The following is a 10,657-nucleotide window of genomic DNA, read 5'->3' on the forward strand; positions in this document are numbered from 1 at the left end:
TCCAATGCAAGAACATGGTATATCTCTCAATCTGTTGGTAACATCTTTAATTTCCTTCATCAGTGTCTTATAGTTTTCTGCATACAGGTCTTTTGTCTCCCTAGGTAGGTTTATTCCTAGGTATTTTATTCTTTTTGTTGCAGTGGTAAATGGGAATGTTTCCTTAACTTCTCTTTCAGATTTTTCATCATTAGTGTATAGGAATGCAAGAGATTTCTGTAAATTAATTTTGTATCCTTCAACTTTACTAAATTCATTGATTAGCCCTAGTAGTTTTCTGGTAGCATCTTTAGGATTCTTTATGTATAGTATCATGTCATCTGCAAACAGTGACAGTTTTACTTCTTCTTTTCCAATTTGTATTCCTTTTATTTCTTTCTCTTCTCTGATTGCTGTGGCCAGGACTTCCAAAACTATGTTGAATAATAGTGGTGGTGAGAGTGGGCAACTTTGTCTTCCTCCTGAGCTTAGAGGAAATGCTTTCAGTTTTTCACCATTGAGAGCGATGTTTGCTGTGGGTATTTTGTATATGGCCTTTATTATGTTGAAGTAGGTTCCCTCTATGCCCACTCTCTGGAGAGATTTTATCATAACTGGGCGTTGAATTTTGTCAAAAGCTTTTTCTGCATCTATTGAGATGATCATATGGTTTCTATTCTTCACTTTGTTAATATGGTGTATCACATTGATTGATTTGCATATATTGAAGAATGCTTGCATCTCTGGGGTAAATTCCACTTGATCATGGTGTATGATCCTTTTAATGTGTTGTTGGATTCTGTTTGCTGGTATTTTGTTGAGGATTTTTGAAGCTATATTCATCAGTGATATTGGCCTGTAATTTTCTTTTTTTTGTAGTATCTTTGTCTGATTTTCGTATCAAGGTGATGGTGGCTTCACAGAATGAGCTTGGGAGTTTTTCTTCCTCGGCAGAGGAAGAGCTTGAGAAAGATAGGTGTTGGCTCTTCTCTAAATGTTTGCTAGAATTCACCTGTGAAGCCGTCTGGTCCTGGGCTTCTGATTGTTGGAAGATTTTTAATCACAATTTCAATTTCATTACTTGTGATTTGTCTGGTCATATTTTCTATTTCTTCCTGGTTCAGTCTTGGAAGGTTATACCTTTCTAAGAATTTGTTTACTTCTTCCAGGTTGTCCATTTTTCTGGCATAGATTTGCTTGTAGTAGTCTCTTAGGATGCTTTGTATTTCTGCAGTGTCTGTTGTAACTTCTCCTTTTTCATTTCTAATTTTACTGATTTGAGTCCTCTCCCTCTTTTTCTTGATGAGTCTGGCTAATGGTTTATCAATTTTGTTTATCTTCCCAAAGAAGCAGCTTTTAGTTTTATTGATCTTTGCTATTATTTTCTTTGTTTCTATTTCATCTAATTCTGCTCTGATCTTTATGATTTCTTTACTTCTGCTAACTTTGGGTTTTGTTTGTTCTTCTTTCTCTAGTTCCTTTAGGTGTAAGGTTAGATTGTTTATTTGAGATTTTTCTTGTTTCTTGAGATAGGCTTGTATAGCTATAAACTTCCCTCTTAGAACTGCTTTTGCTGCATCCCATATGTTTTGGATCATCGTGTTCTCATTGTCATTTGTCTCTGGGTAGTTTTTGGTTTCCTCTTTGAGTCCTTCAGTGATCGCTTGGCTATTTAGTAACATATTATTTAACCTCCATGTGGTTGTGTTTTTTACATTTTTTCCCTGTAGTTGATTTCTAATATCATAGCGTTGTGGTCAGAAAGGAGGCATGACATGATTTCAATTTTCTTAAATTTACTGATGCTTGATTTGTGATGCAAGATGTGGTCTATCCTGGAGAATGTTCTGTGTGCACTTGAGAAGAAAGTGTAATCTGCTGTTTTTGGATGGAATGTCCTAAAAATATCAATTACATCTCTGGTCTATTGTGTCATTTAAAGCTTCCGTTTCCTTATTTAATTTCATTTTGGATGATCAGTCCATTGGTGTAAATGAGGTGTTGAAGTCCCTCACTATTATTGTGTTACTGTTGATTTCCTCTTTTATAGCCATTAGCAGTTGCCTTATGTATTGAGGTGCTCCTATGTTGGGTGCCTCTATATTTATAAGTGTTATATATTCTTCTTGGATTGATCCCTTGATCATTATTTAGTGTCTTTCCTTGTCTGTTGTAATATTCTTTATTTTAAAGTCTATTTTATCTGATATGAGTATTGCTACTCCCGCTTTCTTTTTTTATCCAGCTTTCTTTTGATTTTCATTTACATGGAATATCTTTTTCCATCCCCTCACTTTCAGTCTATATGTGTCCCTAGGTCTGAAGTGGGTCTCTTAAAGACAGCATATATATGGGTCTTCTTTTTGTATCCATTCAGTAAGACTCTGTCTTTTGGTTGGAGCATTTAATCCATTCACGTTTAAGGTAATTATTTTTTTTTTTTTTTTTTTTTTTTTTTTTTTTGCCGTACGCGGGCCTCCCACTGTTGTGGCCTCTCTCGTTGCGGAGAACAGGCTCCAGACGCGCAGGCTCAGCAGCTATGATTCACGAGCCCAGCCGCTCTGCGGCATGTGGGATCTTCCCGGACCGGGGCACGAACCCATGTCCCCTGCATCGGCAGGCGGACTCTCAACCACTGCGCCACCAGGGAAGCCCTAAGGTAATTATTGATATGTATGTTACTATGACCATTTTCTTAATTGTTTGGAGTTTGTTTTTTTAGGTCTTTTTCTTCTCTTTTGTTTCCCACTTAGGGAAGTTCCTTTAGCATTTGTTGTAGAGCTACTTTGGTGGTGCTGAATTCTCTTAGCTTTTGCTTTTCTGTAAAGCTTTTGATTTCTCCATCAAATCTGAATGAGATCCTTTCCCAGTAGAATAATCTTGGTTGTAGGTTCCTCCCTTTCATCACTTTAAGTATATCATGCCACTCCCTTCTGGCTTGTAGAGTTTCTGCTGAGAAATCAGCTGTTATCTTTATGGAAGTTCCCTTGTATGTTATCTGTTGTTTTTCCCTTGCTGCTTTCAATAATTTTTCTTTGTCTTTAAGTTTGGCCAATTTGATTATTATGTGCCTCGGTGTGTTTCTCCTTGGGTTTATCCTGTATGGGACTCTCTGCCCTTCCTGGACTTGGGTGGCTATTTCCTTTCTCATGTTAAGGAAGTTTTCGACTATAATCTCTTCAAAGATTTTCTTGGGTCCTTTCTCTCTCTCTTCTCCTTCTGGGACCCCTATAATGAGAATGTTGTTGCATTTAATGTTGTCTCAGAGGTCTCTTAGGCTATCTTCATTTCTTTTCATTCTTTTTTCTTTATTCTGTTCTGCAGCATTGAACTCCACCATTCTGTCTTCCAGGTCACTTATCCATTCTTCTGCCTCAGTTATTCTGCTATTGATTCCTTCTAGTGTAGTTTGCATTTCAGTTATTGTATTGTTCATCTCTGTTTGTTTGTTCTTTAATTCTTCTAGATCTTTGTTAAGCATTTTTGCATCTTCTCGATCTTTGCCTCCATTCTTTTTCCGAGGTCCTGGATCATCTTCACTTTCATTATTCTGAATTCTTTACTTTAAGATTGCGTATCTCCATCTCATTTAGTTGTTTTTCTGGGGTTTTATCTTGTTCCTTTATCTTGTACATAGTCTTCTGCCTTTTCATCTTGTCTACCGTTCTGTGAATGTGGTTTTTGTTCTGCAGACTGCAGGATTGGAGTTCTTCTTGCTTCTGTTTGTTCTTGTGTATTTTTCATTGGGGTCATTGGAGGAGATGGAAACAGTTTCCAGGTTTTCTTTGGGACCAAGTGAATGATTCTGAGAGCCTTATCATTCTAAGGAATTGATTTATAAGCAGTCACCTGACAGTCTTGCCCATCACCTCCAGTCAAAATGTGCAGGTATTTTGAAGTGACAGTGAATAACCCAGGAATGTCGTTTGCTCACAGCTAAGTCCATGAAGGAAGAAAGGCTACCTGTTCCTCCATAGGAAATGTACTTCCTTCCTAGTCATTTTACACCTACAGCCACATGGCGGAGAAGGTTTGGGATCCATGGTCTGTAGGTGCCTTAGCTTTCTGAGAGACATTGTGGTCATTCTCTAAACAATCAAAATGCAATCATGGTAGATTTGTTGAATTGGTTTTAGCACAATTTAGCTCAGTATTAAGAAAAGATGATCATTTTTGGCAGCTGCAGACAAAGTACAAAATATTAGGACATACAAGACTAATTTGAATTCCATTGCATGGAATCTGCAAATTATCATTTGCCTTTGAAATGAGCTACTGGCTGAGCCCTTTGAAATGGCTGCCAGACACATGCAAAATGACCCAATTCAAAGGGATTATTTCTGTACCAAAAGATCTAAGGCATAAGTGTTTGCTTTAGTGAGTATAATTGTGTTCACTGAAGCAATGATGGGGAAGAAATGCAGCCATTTTGCAGGGAAATTTTGCTTTCTGTTTCATGGACTCTTTTAAACATAGGAAAAACAGGAGAAATCACATTTCTAAACTGCAATTTGCCTTAACTGGTGCATAATTCAATTAATGCAACTAGAGGTACACCTTAGAAAAATAAAGTTTTAACAAAAAACCAGCTGCTTGTTTTGGCACCAGATGTCACCAAAGATGCTGACTGAAGAAGCTCTTTTACCTATTGACTGCACTCTGCTCTTTTCCGACGTACTTACCGTGATGTTTTCAGCTTCTAAAAGCCAAAGAGCTCCCTAGTTAACTGTAAAATGTGATATCCTTCCACATTCCACTAAAGTTTTAGTGTATGTGTGCATGTATGGTTTCATTTGTACATGTTTTAAAGTAACATCATGGAGGATACCTTCTTTTAATATGACTCTTCTCTTTTGGATAGGGAGGCTATCGCAGGGCAGAAAAAGAGAAACTCAAAAGTGTATATGCGCGTCTGCATGCGTTTGTGTGTGTGTATCGTTTGCTCCTAATAATATGTTAGGCACTCTGACAGACTATCACAACAAAGGCATTTTATACAATTAAAATATCTCCCAGCACTTGTATCAGAATGCTATTTTTTTTCAGCAAACAACCAAAAATTTCCCCTCTACTAGGGCTCATCTCTCTCCTTCAACTGTCTGTACCCTCCAACTCTCCTCCACCAGCACTCCTAATTCCTTCATCCTACTTCTACATCCTTTTTTCAGTGTTTCTTAAATAGGTATGGTTAAAAAACCATTTGTTAATCTAATGTCATAAAGCTTTCCAAAGTCTTAGCAATCAATAATATTTACTGAGATCCACATTGTGCCCAACACTTCTCTGTGTTCTCAGGACTAATCCTGGTGCTCAAGGTGTTCACACACTGGGGGGAAAATGCAACTTACATTGAATCACAAAACCTGAGAGTTGAAAGAACCTGAGAAGCTATCTGATCAGCCTTGCTCCTCCAAGGAGGTATTCTCTCTGCCACATGTGATAAGCTGTCACTAACCCAGGATCTTGGGCTTCCTAGGATGGGGAATTCACTGCCATTGACAGATCTAGTTAGCACACATTTCTCCCAAATAATGGGATGAAATTGGATTTCTTATGCCTTTTCCTATTGGCCCTAATCATGCTAAGTTGATTCTTCTTCCACACATGAGCTTTTCAAATAATGAAAATTTCTAATTTATCACAGGTATATCTTAGACTATTTCTTCTTCATATACGTTCCCTGAACGGTCTCAAGTATCCTGTGTTTTTTAAATTCTTAATATCAGGATGACTCCTAAATGTTTATCCCCAGCTCAGTTCTCTCTTGAGCATCAGATATGAGTGTCCATTTGTTTACTACCTCTGTGTCTTGCACTGCCTTCATTATCTCCCTCTGGCCCCAAACCTGTCTCCTCCTGGGTCCCTGTGTTAGTGTCACCTTCACCTACCTAGTTGCTCAAATCTCGGAGTCATCTTTGGCTTCCCATTCCCTCCCCCTCCCATGCTAGAAACAGAAAGAGCCATTAAGGATTTTTAAATACTGAAGTGACATAACAAAACGAATTTTTTAAAGAAAAAATGATCTGTAGTAATATATCAAACAGATTAGAGATGGATGGATTTCATGTAAGGAGAGCAGAAAGGAAGCAGGTTTTGCAAGAAGTAATATAGAGGTGAATGGATGAGTGTTTGGACAAGAAATTTGGAAATAAAAGCAGCAAGAGACAGATTAGAAGACATTAGAAAGAAAGAAGCACTATGACAATTCATACATGGATATAATATAAAGTAATGATATAAACTAAATCTGACTGGCTTCAAAATAGAGCAGAGAGACCACAGTGTGGGCAAGGCATGTCTGCATATGGCCTCCTCTACCATCTGGAATTGCAGTGTCAGGTGCAGCCGTTGTGTACGAGGAACTCTGGTCTGAAGTGCTGGAGGGGAGGCCTCTGCACGTGGCACCCTATGAGCAAGTGAAACTAGATGAAGCACTGAGGAAAGAGAAAAGCTGTCCCCTGTGTCCCCAGGAGACTCTCCAAGACCAGCAGGTGCACATGTGACTTGTGGCCAGCATTTTGGAAAGCAGAGGTCTGGAGAGCAGGAGAGGAACAGGAAGACTACCCAGATTAAGAAAACAACAACTGATGGTGGACCAAGATGGTGGAGTAGGATGTGCTCTCACCCCCTCTTGCAAGAACACCAGAATCACAACTAGCTGCTGGACAATCATAGACAGGAAGACACTAGAACTCACCAAAAAAGACCCCACATCCAAAGACAAAGGAGACACCACAATGAGATGCAGGAGGGGCGCAATCACAGTAAAATCAAATCGCATAACTGCTGGGTGGGTGATTCACAGACTGGAGAACACTTATACCACAGAAGTCCATCCACTGGAGTGAAGGTTCTGAGCCCCACATCAGGCTTTTGAACATGGGGGTCCTGCAACGGGAAGAGGAATTCCTAGAGAATCAGACTTTGAAGGCTAGTGGGATTTGATTGCAGGACTTCGACAGGACAGGGGGAAACAGAGACTCCACTCTTGGAGGGCACACACAAAGTAGTGTGCACATTGGGACCCAGGGGAAGAAGCAGTGACCACAGGTACTGAACCAGAACTACTTGCTAGTGTTGGAGGATTTCTTACAGAGGCAGAGGGTGGCTGTAGCTCACCATGAGGACAAGGAAACTGGCAGCAGAGGTTCTGGAAAGTACTCCTTGACATTAGCCCTCTCAGAGTTTGCAATTAGCCCCAACAAAGAGCCCAGGTAGGCTCCAGTGTTGGGTTGCCTCAGGCCAAACAACCAACAGGGAGGGAACCCAGTCCCACCCATCAGCAGTCAAATGGATTAAAGTTTTACTGAGCTCTGCCCACCTGAGCAACAGCCAGCTCTACCCACCACCAGTCCCTGTCATCAAGAAACTTGCACAAGCCTCTTTGATAGACTCATCCGTCAGAGGGCACACAGCAGAAACAACAAAAACTACAATCCTGCAGACAGGATTTTTTGTTCCAATCCTGTGGAACAAAAACCACATTCACAGAAAGACAGACAAGATGAAAAGGCAGAGGGCTATGTACCAGATGAAGGAACAAGATAAAAACCCCAGAAAAACAACCAAATGAAATGGATATAGGCAACCTTCCAGAAAAGGAATTCAGAATAATGTAGTGAAGATGATCCAGGACCTCAGAAAAAGAATGGAGGCAAAGATTGAGAAGATGCAAGAAATGTTTAACAAAGATCTAGAAGAATTAAAGAACAAACAAATAGAGATGAACAATACAATAACTGAAATGCAAACTACACTAGAAGGAATCAATAGCAGAATAACTGAGGCAGAAGAACGGATAAGTGACTTGGAAGACAGAATAATGGAATTCACTGCTGCAGAACAGAATAAAGAAAAAAGAATGAAAAGAAATGAAGGCAGCCTAAGAGACCTCTGAGACAACATTAAATGCAGCAACATTTGCATTATAGGGGTGCCAGAAGGAGAAGAGAGAGAGAAAGGACCCGAGAAAATCTTTGAACAGATTATAGTCAAAAACTTTGCTAACATGGGAAAGGAAATAGCCATCCAAGTCCAGGAAGGGCAGAGAGTCCCATACAGGATAAACCCAAGGAGAAACACACCGAGGCACATAGTAATCAAATTGGCCAAACTTAAAGACAAAGAAAAATTATTGAAAGCAGCAAGGGAAAAACAACAGATAACATACAAGGGAACTTCCATAAAGATAACAGCTGATTTCTCAGCAGAAACTCTACAAGCCAGAAGGGAGTGGCATCACTTAAAGTGATGAAAGGGAAGAACCTACAACGAAGATTACTCTACCCTGCAAGGATCTCATTCAGATTCAATGGAGAAATCAAAAGCTTTACAGACAAAATCACAAAAAGAGAAAGAAATCAAAAGCTTTACAGACAAAAGCTAGGAGAATTCAGCACCACCAAACCAGCTCTATAACAAATGCTAAAGGAACTTCTCTAAGTGGGAAACAAAAGAGAAGAAAAGGACTTACAAAAACAAACCCAAAACAATTAAGAAAATGGTCATAGTAACATACATATCAATAATTACCTTAAATGTGAATGGATTAAGTACTCTAACCAAAAGACACAGGCTTGCTGAATGGATACCAAAACAAGACCCATATATATGCTGTCCTCAAGAAACCCACTTCATACCAAGGGACACAGACAGACTGAAAGTGAGTGGATGGAAAAAGATATTCCATGCAAATGGAAATCAAAAGAAAGCTGGAGTAGCAATACTCATATCAGATAAAATAGACTTTAAAATAAAGAATGTTACAAGAGACAAGGAAGGGCACTACATAACAATCAAGGGATCAATCCACAAAGAAGATATAACAATTGTAAACATTTATGCACCCAACATAGGAGCACCTCAATACATAAGGCAACTGCTAACCCCTATAAAAGAGGAAATCGACAGTAACACAATAATAGTGGGGGACTTTAACACCTCACTTACACCAATGGACAGATCATCCAAAATACAAATAAATAAGGAAACAGAAGCTTTAAATGACACAATAGACCAGATAGATTTAATTGATATTTATAGAACATTCCATCCAAAAACAGTATCTTACACTTTTTTCTCAAGTGCACGTGGAACATTCTCCAGGGTAGATCACATCTTGGGTCTCAAATTAAGCCTCAGTAAATTAAAGAAAATTGAAATCATATCAAGCATCTTTCCTGACCACAATGCTATGAGATTAGAAATCAATTACAGGGAAAAAAATGTAAAAAACAGAACCACATGGAGGCTAAATAATACGTTACTAAATAACCAAGAGTTCACTGAAGAAATCAAAGTGGAAATCAAAAAATACCCAGAGACAAATGACAATGAGAACACGACGATCCAAAACCTATGGGATGCAGCAAAAGCAGTTCTAAGAGGGAAGTTTATAGCTATACAAGCCTACCTCAAGAAACATCTCAAATAAACAATCTAAGCTTACACCTAAAGGAACTAGAGAAAGAGGAACAAACAAAACCCAAAGTTAGCAGAAGTAAAGTAATCATAAAGATCAGAGCAGAAATAGATGAAATAGAAACAAGGAAAACAATAGCAAAGATCAATAAAACTAAAAGCTGGTTCTCTGAGAAGATAAACAAAATTGATAAACCATTAGCCAGACTCATCAAGAAAAAGAGAGAGAGGACTCAAATCAATAAAATTAGAAATGAAAAAGGAGAAGTTACAACAGACACCGCAGAAATACGAAGCATCCTAAGAGACTACTACAAGCAATTCTCTGCCAATAAAATGGACAACCTGGAAGAAATGGACAAATTATTAGAAAGGTGTAACCTTCCAAGACTGAACCAGGAAGAAATAGAAAATATAGAAAATATGACCAGACCAATCACAAGTAATGAAATTGAAACTATGATTAAAAATCTTCCAATAAACAAAAGTCCAGGACCAGATGGCTTCACAGGTTAATTCTATCAAACATTTAGAGAAGAGCTAACACCTATTTTTCTCAAACTCTTCCCAAAGTTTGCAGAGGAAGGAAAACTCCCAAACTTCTTCTAGGAGGCCACTATCACCCTGATACCAAAATCAGACAAAAAAAGAAAATTACAGGCCAATATCACTGATGAATATAGACTCAAAAATCCTCAACAAAATACTAGCAAACAGAAGCCAACAACACATTAAAAGGATCACACACCATGATCAACTCGAATTTATCCCAGGGATGCAAGGATTCTTCAATATATGCAAATCAATCAATGTGATACACCATATTAACAAACTGAAGAATAAAAACCATATAATCATCTCAATAGATGCAGGAAAAGGTTTCAACAAAATTCAACACCTATTTATGATAAAATCTCTCCAGAAAGTGGGCATAGAGGGAACCTACCTCAACATAATAAAGGCCATATATGACAAACCCACTGCAAACATCATTCTCAATGGTGAAAAACTGAAAGTATTTCCACTAAGATCAGGAATAAGACAAGGATATCCAATCTCACCACTATTATTCAGCATAGTTTTGGAAGTCCTAGCCATGGCAATCAGAGAAGAAAAAGAAATAAAAGAATACAAATTGGAAAAGAAGAAGTAAAACTGTCACTGTTTGCAGATGACATGATACTATACATAGAGAATCCTAAAGGTGCCACCAAAAAATTACTAGAGCTAATCAATGAATTTGGCAGAGTTGCAGGAT

The sequence above is a fragment of the Phocoena phocoena genome, chromosome 3 (assembly GCF_963924675.1).
Source record: "Phocoena phocoena chromosome 3, mPhoPho1.1, whole genome shotgun sequence".
NCBI classification, from domain to species: Eukaryota; Metazoa; Chordata; class Mammalia; order Artiodactyla; family Phocoenidae; genus Phocoena; species Phocoena phocoena.